The sequence below is a fragment of the Notamacropus eugenii genome, chromosome X (genome assembly GCF_028372415.1).
Source record: "Notamacropus eugenii isolate mMacEug1 chromosome X, mMacEug1.pri_v2, whole genome shotgun sequence".
In the NCBI taxonomy this organism is placed as follows: Eukaryota; Metazoa; Chordata; class Mammalia; order Diprotodontia; family Macropodidae; genus Notamacropus; species Notamacropus eugenii.
In genome coordinates this window covers 97,584,222-97,596,777 of record NC_092879.1, presented here as the reverse complement: position 1 = coordinate 97,596,777, position 12,556 = coordinate 97,584,222, and the positions used below count along the sequence as shown (strand labels likewise).

Sequence of the window (12,556 nt, the reverse complement as noted above, 5' to 3'; positions counted from 1 at the left end):
GTGCTGTCCTGAAAATGGAAAGAATCCGTGTTTCTGGGCCCTCTGTGGATCCAGGCATTTTCCATTGCAGAAAGATACATGGAACTCAGGTGGGTTGCTCCAATTGCCATGGTCCTTTGATGTGATCCAGCAATCCCCACCACAGTGAAGTTTTAAAATTAATTCTGTTTTTGACTGTACTTATTATTCCATCCACGTAGAGAGCACAGGGAACTCATCCCCAACCAACTTAAATTATCCAAAGATATGAGCAGAAGATGGAAGCAAGGACAAGGAAGAGAAGGTGAATCCTGGCAAGGGCTCTGGCCCTGAATGCCCTGAGGCTGGCGAGGGAGCCTCAGGACCAAGATACTTTTTGTTAAGATACATTGGGAGAAAAACAACAAGCAGAGGAGGAGTAAGAATTGTGCTTGGGGTGGACAGAGCAATGATGACTGTCAGCAGAGAAGGCAGAGCTGCTTAATTCAGCTTTCCTTTCTGTTTTCTCTGCCAAGGAAAATCACCTCCCTCACACTGGAAAGACAGAATAAAAATGGCTAACGTGAAGTTGGACCCCAGCATGAGTACAGAGAGAGTGGTGGAGTACCGAGTTCAAGTCGCCAGCCCCAACAAACTACACACTGAAGGAACTAGCAGATGTATTTGCCGGGCTTTTGACCGTGACATCATAGAAAGTCGTTGAGATCCAACCAGCTTGTAAAAGGGTAAATGTTTTCTTGATTTTCCGAAAGGAAAGAGAACAGAATCTGTATAATGAGGCCAGTGACCTTGACTTGGTTTCATGAAAATATCTAGGTAGCGATCTTTAAAAAGCTTGTTGGCGAACATCCAATCTGGGAAGCATTCATTACAAAGAGCCAGCCTTGCTTCCTGAACAGGATGCCTCAATTCATTGATGAGGAGCATTCTGTGGCTAGGGTTTACCTAGAGTTTAGCAAAGCTTTTGATAAAGAGGCATGGATTAGAATGGATGATAATCCAATTGGATTCATAATGATTGGCTGGTTGTGCTCAAAGAGTGCACATTCATGGTTCAGTGTCAGTCTAGCAGGACATCTCCAGAGTTGCTCCAAGAATAAAATGTGCTTGATCCTTTGCTGTTTAACATTTTTATCAGCAATAGTTCAAACCATTGATGATCCACTCACCGCATTGGCAGATGATACCAAGCTGACGGGGCCTACCACATGAACTGACAGAGCTGGCATCCAAAAGAATACTGACAGGCAGGAGCAGTGGTTAGAATAGAGCAAATTCATATCCATTAGGGCCAAGTGTAAAGTCTTACGCCTAGATACACAAAAAATCAACCTCCTAAGGTGTAAGATGGGGAAGATAGGGCTCTGAACAAGATACGGGGGTTTAAAGGACTGTAAACTTAATATGAATCAGCAGTACACTATAGAAACCAACAGAAACACCCACTACTGTAATTTCCTGTATGCCAGGCACTCTGCTAAGAGCTGGAGATACAAAGGAAGGGAAAAACACAGCCCCTGCTCTCTAATGGGTGAGGAATGATGCGCACCAAATATGTAAGTCCAAGCTATCTAAGTACAGGACAGCTGAAAAGGAAGGCCATCTTGGAAAAGAAGGCACTAACATGAAGGGGATGGTGGTGAAAAAAGGCTTCTTCTAGAGGTAGGCTTTTAAGTGGGACGTCGAAGAAGCCAGAGAAACCAGGAGTTGGAGATGAGGAGGGGAGAGGATTCCAGGCATGGGAACAACCAGTGAAAACACTTGGAGTCCAAAGGACCCATGATGAAAAATACTCTCCATGTCTGGACAGAGAACTGAATGCTGAATGCAGATTGTAGGATACTTTGTCATTTTATTTTTCTTTTATAACATGGTTAACAAGGAAATATGTTTCTTATGACTTCACATACATAATCAATATCAAATTGCTTGTGTTTTCAGGGGGAGAGATGGAAAGGCAAAAGAAAATTTGGATACTGAAATTTTTAAACAATTTGTGTTAAAATGTTTTTTACATGTAATTGGGAAGTATTTAATGAAATAAATACATTTAGAAAAATACTTGGAGTCAGGAGATGGAATGTGTTGTGTGAATAATAGTAAGGAGCCCAGTGACAATGGATCATTGAGACTTGAAGGGTAGTAACAGATAAGAAGACTGGAAAGGTTGGGAAAGACTTTAAAAACCAAACAGAGGATTTTGTATTTGATCCTGGCAGTAATGCGGGGGGCCGCTGGATTTTATTGAGTAAGGGGTTGACATGGCAGAACCTGCACTTTAGGAAGATCACTCTGAGAGCCCAGTAGAGGGTGGGCTAGAGTGGGGAAAGACTTGAGACCCACACACCAACCCAAAGATTATTGCAGTAGGCTAGGTGTTAAGGTAATGGCTGTGTCAGAGGAGAGAACAGTAAAGAGGTATTGTGAAGTAGAATTGACAAGACTTGGGCGGGGGCAGCTAGATAGTGCAGTGGATAGAGCACCAGCCCCGGGGTCAGGAGGACCAGAGTTCAAATTCAGCCACAGACATTTACCATCTGTGGGACCCTGGGCAGGTCACTTAACCACAGTTGGTTCCAAAAACAAAAAAGACAAGACTTGGCAACAGGGTGAGGGATGATATAGAGTGAGGAGCCAGGGCTGACACCTAGATTGGGAGCTGGGAGGTTAGAAAGATGGTGCCCTAAACAGTACTATGCAATTTAGGAGAAGGTGAAAGGTTGTGTGTGTTTGTCCTTCGTTGCCGAAGAAGACCATGTCATCAAAGAAATACCGACATGACTTGCACTTGACTTTGTTTTGAGTGAGTAAGGGCTGTGCAGGTCACCAGCCTCACTTCTCCTCCAGAGCCATCTGAATCCAGTGACCAGATATTCATCAGGATGACTGGAGATGACCCAGGATGAGGCAATTGGGGTTAAGTGTGCCCAAGGTCACACAGCTAGTGAGTGTCAAGTGTCTGAGGTGAGATTTGAACTCAGATCCTGCACTGGTGCTCTATCCACTGCACCACCTAGCTACCCTAGGTGAAGGGTTAGGGGAAAGGTAGAGTCAGTTTGGGATATGTTGAGTTTAAGATGTCTACAAGACATTTGGTTTGAGATGTGAGAGTGGATATTTGCAGAGAGGTTATGGCTGGATCAAACGATCTGACAGTCATTTGCATAGAGATGACAGTTGATTTCATGGGAGCTGAGGAGATCATCAAGTAAAATAATATAGAAAGAGAAGAGAAGAGGGTGCAGGACAGAATCTTGTAGGATACCCTTGGTTACCAGGCCTGACCTGGCTGCAGATCCAACAAATGAGCCTTAGGGGTGCTCAGATCAGTGGTAACAGATCCAGGACTGAGCAGTGCCATAAGAAAGGGTCCTGGGGTCCTAGAAAGAACTGAATATCAGGGAGAATAGAGAACAATGTTGGAAGGGTGAAAAGAGGTCAAGAAGGATGAGAATTGAGAAGAGGCCATTGACTTTGGCATTTAAGAGATCATTGGCAACTTTGGAGAGAGCCCTTTTGATGGAATGATTGATGTTGGAAACCAGACTACAGAGAGCAGAGCAGAGCAGAGAGGAAGAAGACAGAAAGTGGCAGGTTCTAGATGACTTTCTCCAAATGGAAGAGAGATATGGGCTGCTAGTGGGGGTCATTGGAGAAAGTCAGGGGCTTTTGAGGATGGGGGAGACACGATCATGTTTGTAGGCAGTAAGAAAGCAGCCAGGAGACAGGAAGAGGCAGGAGCTAAGTGAAAGAGTGCTTATGATGAAGGGAGCATTCTGCTGGGGGCAATGGGATAGACTGGGATCACTTGTGCAGGTAGAAGGGCCACCTCTCCTGGGGTTGCTGTTTGCTTTCCGTTTGCTGGGCGGTGAGGCCGCAACATGCAAGTGAATTGGATTAAAGTGAGGGAGGCCGTGCAGGCCTCTGGTGCCCTCGGATGAGATCGGGGTCAAGGAGGAGACAAAGGCCTTGTTGTTGTTGTCCTTTTCTATTTTTAATAGCGGAAAGGGAACTCTGGGTAAGGAGCTCCCTGTATCAAGACTGATGGACATCTGCTCTGCCGCTGTTAGTGTTAGTGGACGGAGGCACCATCACACAGCATGTTGGTCAGACTTGAACCCAGGTCTTCCTGACCAGCTTTTTCACCACCTTGCCTTCCTACTTCTCCAATATGGTAATGAAGATATCCCATTTATACATGTGTTTATATAAATAAGTACATGCACATATGTGCACGCTTATGTGTACATATAGTCAGACAGACGGACTGAAAGAGAGACTGAGGGAGGGAGGGAGGGCCCAAGCCTCAGAGCAGCCCAGTCCTCTGAGGGGGCAGATCCAAGGAATCTCCCTCCAAGAAAGAACAGTCTAGATTCAGTCAGTTCCCATAGGACTACCTACTTGGGTCAAAAAAGTAGTAGCTTTGCACACTTTGCCATCAAATTATACATTAATTTTGCACATTTCCAATTGAAGAGTTTTGTACAGTCATAACTGTTACAAGGCAAATGGAATCTTGTTTGGTCTCCTTACATTGCAGATGAGGAAACTGAGGCCCAGGGCATTAGGTGCCCCTCAGGAGGCCCACCAGGGAATAAAATGCCAGGGCCAGGCTTCCTGGCCCCTGGGCAGCCCAGCACTCTTCCTATCACAACATACCAATCTTGAAATGTATTTACTGATTATTTCCTTAGAACTTATTTTCTCTTTTCTTCTGGTTCCCTTTTGATCTTGGACTGTTGTGTCATTCTGTTCTGGGAGAAATTTCACACTTACCTTTTTTCTTCAGTATTACTGGTTTCTATTAGGTTTTTTATTAGAACTCAGTGAATTTGGAAGTGCAAATTCTATTATCCCCAATTTATAGATGGGGAAATTGAGGTCCAGTGAGGTGATACATTGAAAGGCACATCGACAGTATGTGGGCGAATCAGGACTTAGGTGTTGATTCCTAGACCAGAGCTTTGGCCACTGTACCACACTCCATTTCTCAACTACTTCAAAGGTACAGAATCAGAATTCAGAATCTATAATTAGTGGGACAGTGATTTGGGACACACAACAACTCTGAAGCAAAGGCTACAGCTTGATGATTGACTGAATGGGAAATGCACAGAACATCAGAGACCTTGGAGGGATAGTGAGTCCTGTCACAGTTAAGAGCATTGGCCTGGGAAAGAAGCAGAAGGAACGGGACTCAGCTTATCTCTCTGATGTGTGAGCATGGGGAAGTCACTGATGCCCAGAGTGCTCCAGGAAACTTTCTGGGACTCTGAGTTTCAGATAAGTGGCCATTTTGCATGTGTAGAGCAGGTTTCCACACTGGTTGCTCCTCAGGCCCATGGCATTCAATCAGTTTCAATGTGCCCCATACCCTCCACTCTTTCCCTAAAGTAAATGAATGCAGGTTATTGGCTGCAATTCCAAAACAGTTTCTGGGACAGTGGTAAATTTGACGACTGCATGGGGGAAGGACAAAGTTATTCTCTGAGTATCTTTTTCTTTCAAAGATTGAAGGGAGAAACGATCATGAGTGGAGACTTCAAAGAGAAATCAAGGATTTATTTTTACAAATAGAAATATATGCAGAGCTCCCCTCCCAGCCCCTCAACCCTTGTGCAAAGAGTGATTTCTAAACTGTGGAAGTTTCCAATTTGCCAATTGGAGTTATTCCTCCTGTCACGTCCACATCTCAGGTCCATAAAGGCCTGTGCTGCTGCCAGGCACTGTTTTGGAGAGTGCGTCTCTCCAAAGAAGTAGACGAATGGGGGAGCAGCCCTGGGTGTCCAGGTGGCCCCCCTGGCCCCGGGCTCCTCTTGCCTCCCCTCTCCTTTGTCTTAAAAGGATAAAGGTGGACCTGGGAGACTTGACCATCATCAACTCAAACAAAGAGAGAGACCATGGACATTTTTCTTCTTTGTTTTTCTCCCCCATCTCAATGGGATGGATGTGGAGGAATATTAGTCAGCTAAATCACTGGATGTTCTGTTATTATTTTTTCACTCTTTTGCTACAAGACAGGTGGAGAGGAAGCTGAACAAGCCACCATGTTTGGAGTTTGGATTTTTCTTTCCAGGTGCAGGAAGCTGCTTGGAGGCCCTGGAAGAGGGGAAGCCCTTGGCGATGGACTTAAAAAAGATCATGGACAATCATCAGTCATTTCTACATCCTTCAAAGTAGCCGCTAGGTGGCGCCACAGACAGGCCTGGAGGCAGGAAGACCTGCATTCAAAGGCAGCCTCAGACATTGACTAGCTGGGTGACCTTGGGCAAATCACTGAATGACTGCCTACCTCAGTTTCCCCAGCTGTAAAATGTGGGATCCTAAGAGCACCTACCTCTCCTGGTTGTTGTGAGGAGCAAATGAGTGTTTGTAAAGTGTCTGTACAGTGCCTGGCCCACAGTAGGTGTGCTATAAATGCTAGCTATTTTTATCCTTATTGGTGCTCTGGGCATGTCTCTGGACTTGGAGAAGTGTGGCTCTTCAGAGACAGCCGTGTTGGGTGTTGGGAAGGGGTTTTTTCCCTCCATAAGCCCATTGGGCCCTGAGTAAATGATAATATGTTTCATTGCACAGGTGTATTTGAATTTGGGGCTGACTCCTATGATGATAGTGGAGACTCTTATCTAAATCATGGGACCATTTAAATTAGTGAGAATGAGAATGAAGACAGTGGCTGTCACTTACATAGTGCTTGGAGGTTTGCAGAGGGATATGTGTGTCTTGGCTCATGTGCCCCTCATGACAGCCTGGGGAGCTAAGCGCTCCATTTTACAGATGAGGACGCTGAGGCTTGACCAGGGCCACACAGCTAGTCAGTGTCTGAGACTGGCTATGAAGTCAGACCTTCCTGATGCCAAGTCCCTTCCTCTGGTGTCTCACACCTGGCGTGTGGTTAAGCTTCATGATGGAAGCCTAAGCAAGGCCTTGATCCCAAGGTTTCCCACTTATCTTTCCCTGCTAGGAAATTAGCTGATCCCTAGTCATTCTTCCTGTGTTTAAATATTCATCTACTTTTGATTTTTTTTTTTTGGTGACAACACTCCTGAAGTAGGTTTATAGTTTTATGCTCTAAGATCAACATTGTAAAACCAAATGACTTTGAAAGACAAACAGAGCAAAGCAGTGATTAACCATGATTCCAAGTGATGAAGCAGCCCTAAAGCAGGCTCCCCACTTCCAGACACAGCAGTGAAGAGCCCAGGCTGCAGAATTTGAAGGTACAGCCAGTGAGGAGTTTGTTTTGTTTAACTCTGCATATTGGTTACAAAGTTTGTTTTGTTTGTTTGTTTTCCAGTGGGAGGTGGGGTGTGTGATGGGAGATAGGAGGCAGGGAACAGTAATGCTTGACAATTGGAAAAATGTTTTAATTGTTAAATGTGTGTATGGAAAGTGTTTATTCTGATATCAATAGTTGGAGATTCTGTGGTTCTGTTAATGTGGGTCCTCCCTTGGCAGATTAGGATTACACTCCCTCTTTGACTTGGAAGAGGGTCTTTAAGAGCTCCTATAGCCATGGGGCTGCCTTTCTTTTTTTGTTTATTATTAATTTGTTTTCAGCTTTGAACAATCACTTCCCTGGGTTTTAAATTTTCTTCCCCTCCTTTCGCCCTCCCTCCCCGGGACAGCATGAAATCTTATATAGGTTCTATGCATACATTCCCATTAAATACATTTTCACATTAGTCATGTTACATAGAAGAATCAAAACAAATAAGAGAAATCAAAAGAAAAGCAAAACAAAACATAACACAAGAGAAAATATTCTGCTTCATGCTGCGTTCTGATTCCATAGTTTTTTCTGTAGATGTGAATGGCATTTTGCCTCAAATCCTTTGAGAATGTTTTAGATCCTTGTACTGCTGTGAAGCGCTGAGTCTGTCCTCACAGTCCTCACACACTGTGGCTGTTACTGTGTATGATGTTCTCTTGGTTCTGCTCATTTCACTCTGCATCAGTTCAAATAAGTCTTTTTTAGAAAATTATTTGTTTTCAGTGTTCTACAACTGCTTCCATATATCTTAGATTTTCCCCCTCCTTCCCCACTCCCTCCACACTCCCTCTCTGAGACAATCTTATATAGGTTCCACATATACGTTCCTATTAAATACATTTTTACCTTAGTCATGTTGAATAGAAAAATTAAAATGAATGGGAGGAACCATAAAACAAAACAAAATATAACACAAGAGCAAATGGTCTGCTTCACTCTGCGATCCAATTCTATAGTTCTTTCTCTGGATGTGGAAGGCACTTTGCCTCAGAAGTCCATTTGTATTTTTTTAGGTCCATTCTTTTCTATGAAGGACTAAGTCTACCAGAAAAATTCCTCGCACACTGTGGTTGTTGCTGTGTACAAAGTTCTCCTAGTTCTGCTCCTTTCACTCAGCATCAGTTCATATAAGTCTTACAAGCCTCTCTGAAGTCCTCCTGTTCATTATTTCTTATAGCACAGTAGTATTCCATTACATTTATGTACCACAACTTGGTCAGCCATTCTCCAATGGATGGGCATCCCTTTGATTTACAGTTTTTGGCCATCACGTAAAGAGCTGCTATAAATACTTTTGTATATGTGCGTACTTTTCCCATTTTTATGTCTTTGGGATGCAGTCCTAGAAGTGGTATTGCTGGGTCAAAGGGTATGCACATTTTTTTAGCCCTTTGGGCATAGTTCCAAATTGCTCTCCAGAATGGTTAAATCAGCTCACAGCTCCAACAACAATGAATTAGTGTTCCAACTCTCCCACATCTCCAGCATTTATCATCTACCTGTTCTGTCATGTTAGCCACTCTGATAGGTGATATGGTAGCTCAGAGTTGTTTTGATTTGAATCTCTCTGATCAATAGTGATTTAGAACAATTTTTCAAATGAATGTAGATATCTTTAATTTCTTTCTCCAGAAATTGCCTGCTCATATCCTTTGACCATTTATCAATTGAGAAATGACTTGTATTCTTGTAAATTTGACTCAATTATATATTTTAGAAATGAGGCCTTTATCATAGAGACTAGTTGCAGAAATTCTTTCCCAGTTTTCTGCTTCCTTCCTAACCTTGGTTGCTTGGTTTTGCTTGTGCAAAAACTTTTCAACTTAATGTAACCAAAATGAACCATTTTGCACTTCATAATGTTCTCTATCTCTTCTTTGGTCATAAATTTCTCCATTCTCCATAAATCTGACAAATACACTATTCCTTGCTCCCCTAATTTGTTCATAGTATCAGCCTTTATACCTAGATTGTGTGCCCATTTAGACTTTATTCTGGTGTACAGTTTCAGGCATTGATCTATGCACAGTTTCCACCACACTGTTATCTAGTTTTCCCAGCAGTTTTTGTCAGATGGTGAGTTCTTGAGGCTGCCTTTCTCCTCTGAACATTTTCTTGTACAACAGAAGTACATGCCATTGGCAGACCTATGCTTAAAGCCCTTCTTCCTTGGTAGTTTAGTACATTCAAATAGTACATTCAAATCACCTAATTTTAGGAGATTTCATGAAACCCTTAAGAGAAATATCCTAAGAAAACAAAACAGCCCAAGGTGTGACCAAAGCTAGATGGGGAGTCACTGGGTTGGCAGCTATTTAGACTTCTCTCTTCCTTTTTTTTGGACTTCCAAATAAGTTAACCTTGAGGAATGGGGGGGGGGGGCAGGGAAGAGGAGAAGGGTGGAGGTACAGAGAGCTAGAGGCAGAGCTCAGTGCTCCAGTTGGCAGGAGGCAGGACCCTCAGTGTGTAGTTGTTGACAGATTGAGGATCAAGTCTCTTGCAGGGACCGTTAGTTAGTCCTCGTTGATGGAGTGGGCCAGGAGAAAGGGTGACTTTGCCAGGCTGAGAGAAGCCAGGCTTGGAGGTGCCATGAAACAGAGGAGGAGGCAGGAGAGGGCCTGGCAGATCACTTGGTCGGTTAGTCCTGGCCCAGGAATGGAGTGTGCTTTATAGATTAAGGGCAAACCCAGGTTGACATGGTTCTATGAGAGGAAATTAACTGTCACCTTGCTAACTGATTTATGCAAGTCCACTTTGGCTTATGGGAAGTTCAGCTGCTTCAGGCCTCGATTCTGTCATCCAAATGCTAACCTGAGGATTGTGCCTCAGAGGCTAAAAATCATGCCAGTGAGCTCAGGGTTTGGAGAAAGTGAACTGACTTCTGATTTCCAGAAGCAGTGTATGGACAGGATTGAGTCCATGTCGACCATCAGCCTGCACCAAGTTTCCCTAATCCTTTCCAGCTCCTCCAGTGTCATCTGACTGAAATGAAAGCCAGCAGTCCAGTGTTGTTTCTTGCCCAGAGGCTGATGTATTTTAGGCATGGATGGCGGGCATCTGTCTCCCCTAATGTATGTGCCTCGTCTACATTCCTCCAAGTGTTTGCTTGGTGGTGTTGCTTAGGACGATCCTGGAATATCCCACTTGTAGCAACTGGAATCCAGACAGGCACACATTTCTATTTATTTTTATTTAGGTTATTTATTTATTTTAAATAGTATTTTATTTTTTTCCCTGAGTTGCCATGTGACCATTTTTAAAAAATGGTTTTAGTCTGACTTTTTTCACTTTCCATTTTTTCAGAAAAGTCTTTCTGGGTTTCCTTCTCTTTATGCTTCATGATGTTTGTTGCCATCCTTACCCTTTCCTGACTGTTGGCCATTGACAGTACCCTCAGTTGTTTTTTTCATATTTTTTAAATAATTATTTTATTTGTTTTCAGTGTTCTACAATCACTTCCATATATCTTAGATTTTTTCCCCTCCTTCCCCCATTTCCCCCCCCCCCCGTATCCTCCCTCCCCAAGACGGTGTGTAATCTTATATAGGCTCTACACGTAAATTCCTACTAAATAGAATTTCACCTTAGTCATGTTGAATAGAAGAATTAAAATGAATGGGAGAAACCATAAAACAAAACAAAGCATAACACAAGAGAAAATGGCCTGCTTCATTCTGTGATCCAATTCCATAGTTCTTTCTCTGGATGTGGAAGGTGTTTTGCCTCAAAAATCCATTGGGAATTTTTTAGATCCTTGCATTTCTGTGAAGGGCTAAGTCTACCAGAAAAATTCCTCGCACACTCTGGTTGTTGCTGTGTACAAAGTTCTCCTGGTTCTGCTCCTTTCGCTCAGCATCAGTTCACATAAGTCCTTCCAGGACTCTCTGAAGTCTTCGTGTTCATCATTTCTTATAGCACAATAGTATTCCATTACATTCATATACCACCACTTGTTCAGCATTCCCCAGTGGAGGGGCATCCCCTTGATTTCCAGTCTTTGGCCGCCACAAAGAGCTGTTATAAATATTTTTGTACATGTGGGACCCTTTCCCATTTTGATGATCTCTTTGGGATACAGCCCTAGAAGTGACATCCCTCAGTTGTTTTGAGTTAAGAATTTGATGTTAAGATAGAGAATAGAATTTCTCAGGGTGGGAAGAAAGTGGGATCAGAACCTAAAACGATGCTCAAGTCTCAGAAAAGGGATAAAACAAGCAGAAGAAAATAGTAGCAAGGCATAATTGTTCAGCAGTCTGGTCCCGTGTGCCCTCATCTCCCCAAATCCAATTCTCATCATGTTGTCTAGCTGTGTCCTTTGGTTTTATTCACTGCCTTTCCATGAATTTAACTTTGGACCATCTTGGTTTTTACCAGCTGTTTCCTGAGGGTAATTACAAAGCCTTCTGAGTGCACTGTCCTGAGGTGGCATTGACCAAGCCTCACCTTTAACCAGTCACTCAGGGAGGGAAATGAGAAAGGATGTCTTGCATTGACATTGAGGGTGTAGAGAAATGATGGTTTTGTTTCTGATATAAAAAGAGACCTTCCCTAGAGGGAGCTCCCAGTATATGGAAGCAGAAAGCCCTGGTGAAATCTCTACAACAGTTTGAAAACCCCCAGGACTATTAGTGAGAGTTTGACGTTGCCCCGGAATGGGCAGCACTAGACTGTAGTGTGGCTCCTGTAACCTAAGGGCTTCTTCTTTCTCTTTGTTCCAGCACCCTTCTCGAGCTCTTACAATCAGTGGACTTCTCCTCATTGAAACCTTTTCCTCCTGGCCAGCCAGAGATATTCTCTGACTTTTTGGATAAAGTTGTGAGATTTAAAAAATGAATTCTAGTGTCCCTTTTTGCTTCACTCATTTGAAAACACAGAGATACACACACAGACAAGCCTTCCTAGACAATGCAGTGAAATCCAATCTTCTCTTTAGTGTGTTTGTGTAGTATGACCTGTCCTCAATAAATTTTTCACATCTAAGTATGGATCCCAAGTTTCTTGTGTGAACATTTGTAAACGTTCACTCGGATTGCTCTGGCTAGTGTCAGTGTTTTGGTACATGCACCTCATCTGAACACTTGTGGTGGCCAGACAGACGTGGATTGTATCCTGGCTTCCCATATGGAGATTTTTAAAGCCTTTTGGCTTTTGAGCAACAATCTGCAGAGCTTGCCAGTTGGTGCCCCCAGAGATGTCCAATGAAGGAAAATCCCCCCAAAAATCACAAGGTACTCCACTAGAAACAGTGAATGAAAATGGCTGTTAATTCACCTAGTTTGATTCACTGTCTCCCCACTGAGTGAG

General features: G+C 43.3%; 2 long non-coding RNA genes across 2 annotated transcripts; both read left to right on the top strand.

Annotated features, from left to right (window-relative positions):
- Window positions 1–494: 494 nt before the first annotated feature.
- On the top strand, window positions 495–2,040 carry LOC140515724 (uncharacterized). Its single transcript, XR_011971179.1, has 2 exons — window positions 495–704; window positions 1,449–2,040. It is a non-coding gene; the product is annotated as an uncharacterized lncRNA (long non-coding RNA).
- A 5,070-nt stretch (window positions 2,041–7,110) lies between these two features.
- On the top strand, window positions 7,111–12,086 carry LOC140515725 (uncharacterized). Its single transcript, XR_011971180.1, has 2 exons — window positions 7,111–7,199; window positions 11,971–12,086. It is a non-coding gene; the product is annotated as an uncharacterized lncRNA (long non-coding RNA).
- Window positions 12,087–12,556: the final 470 nt, after the last annotated feature.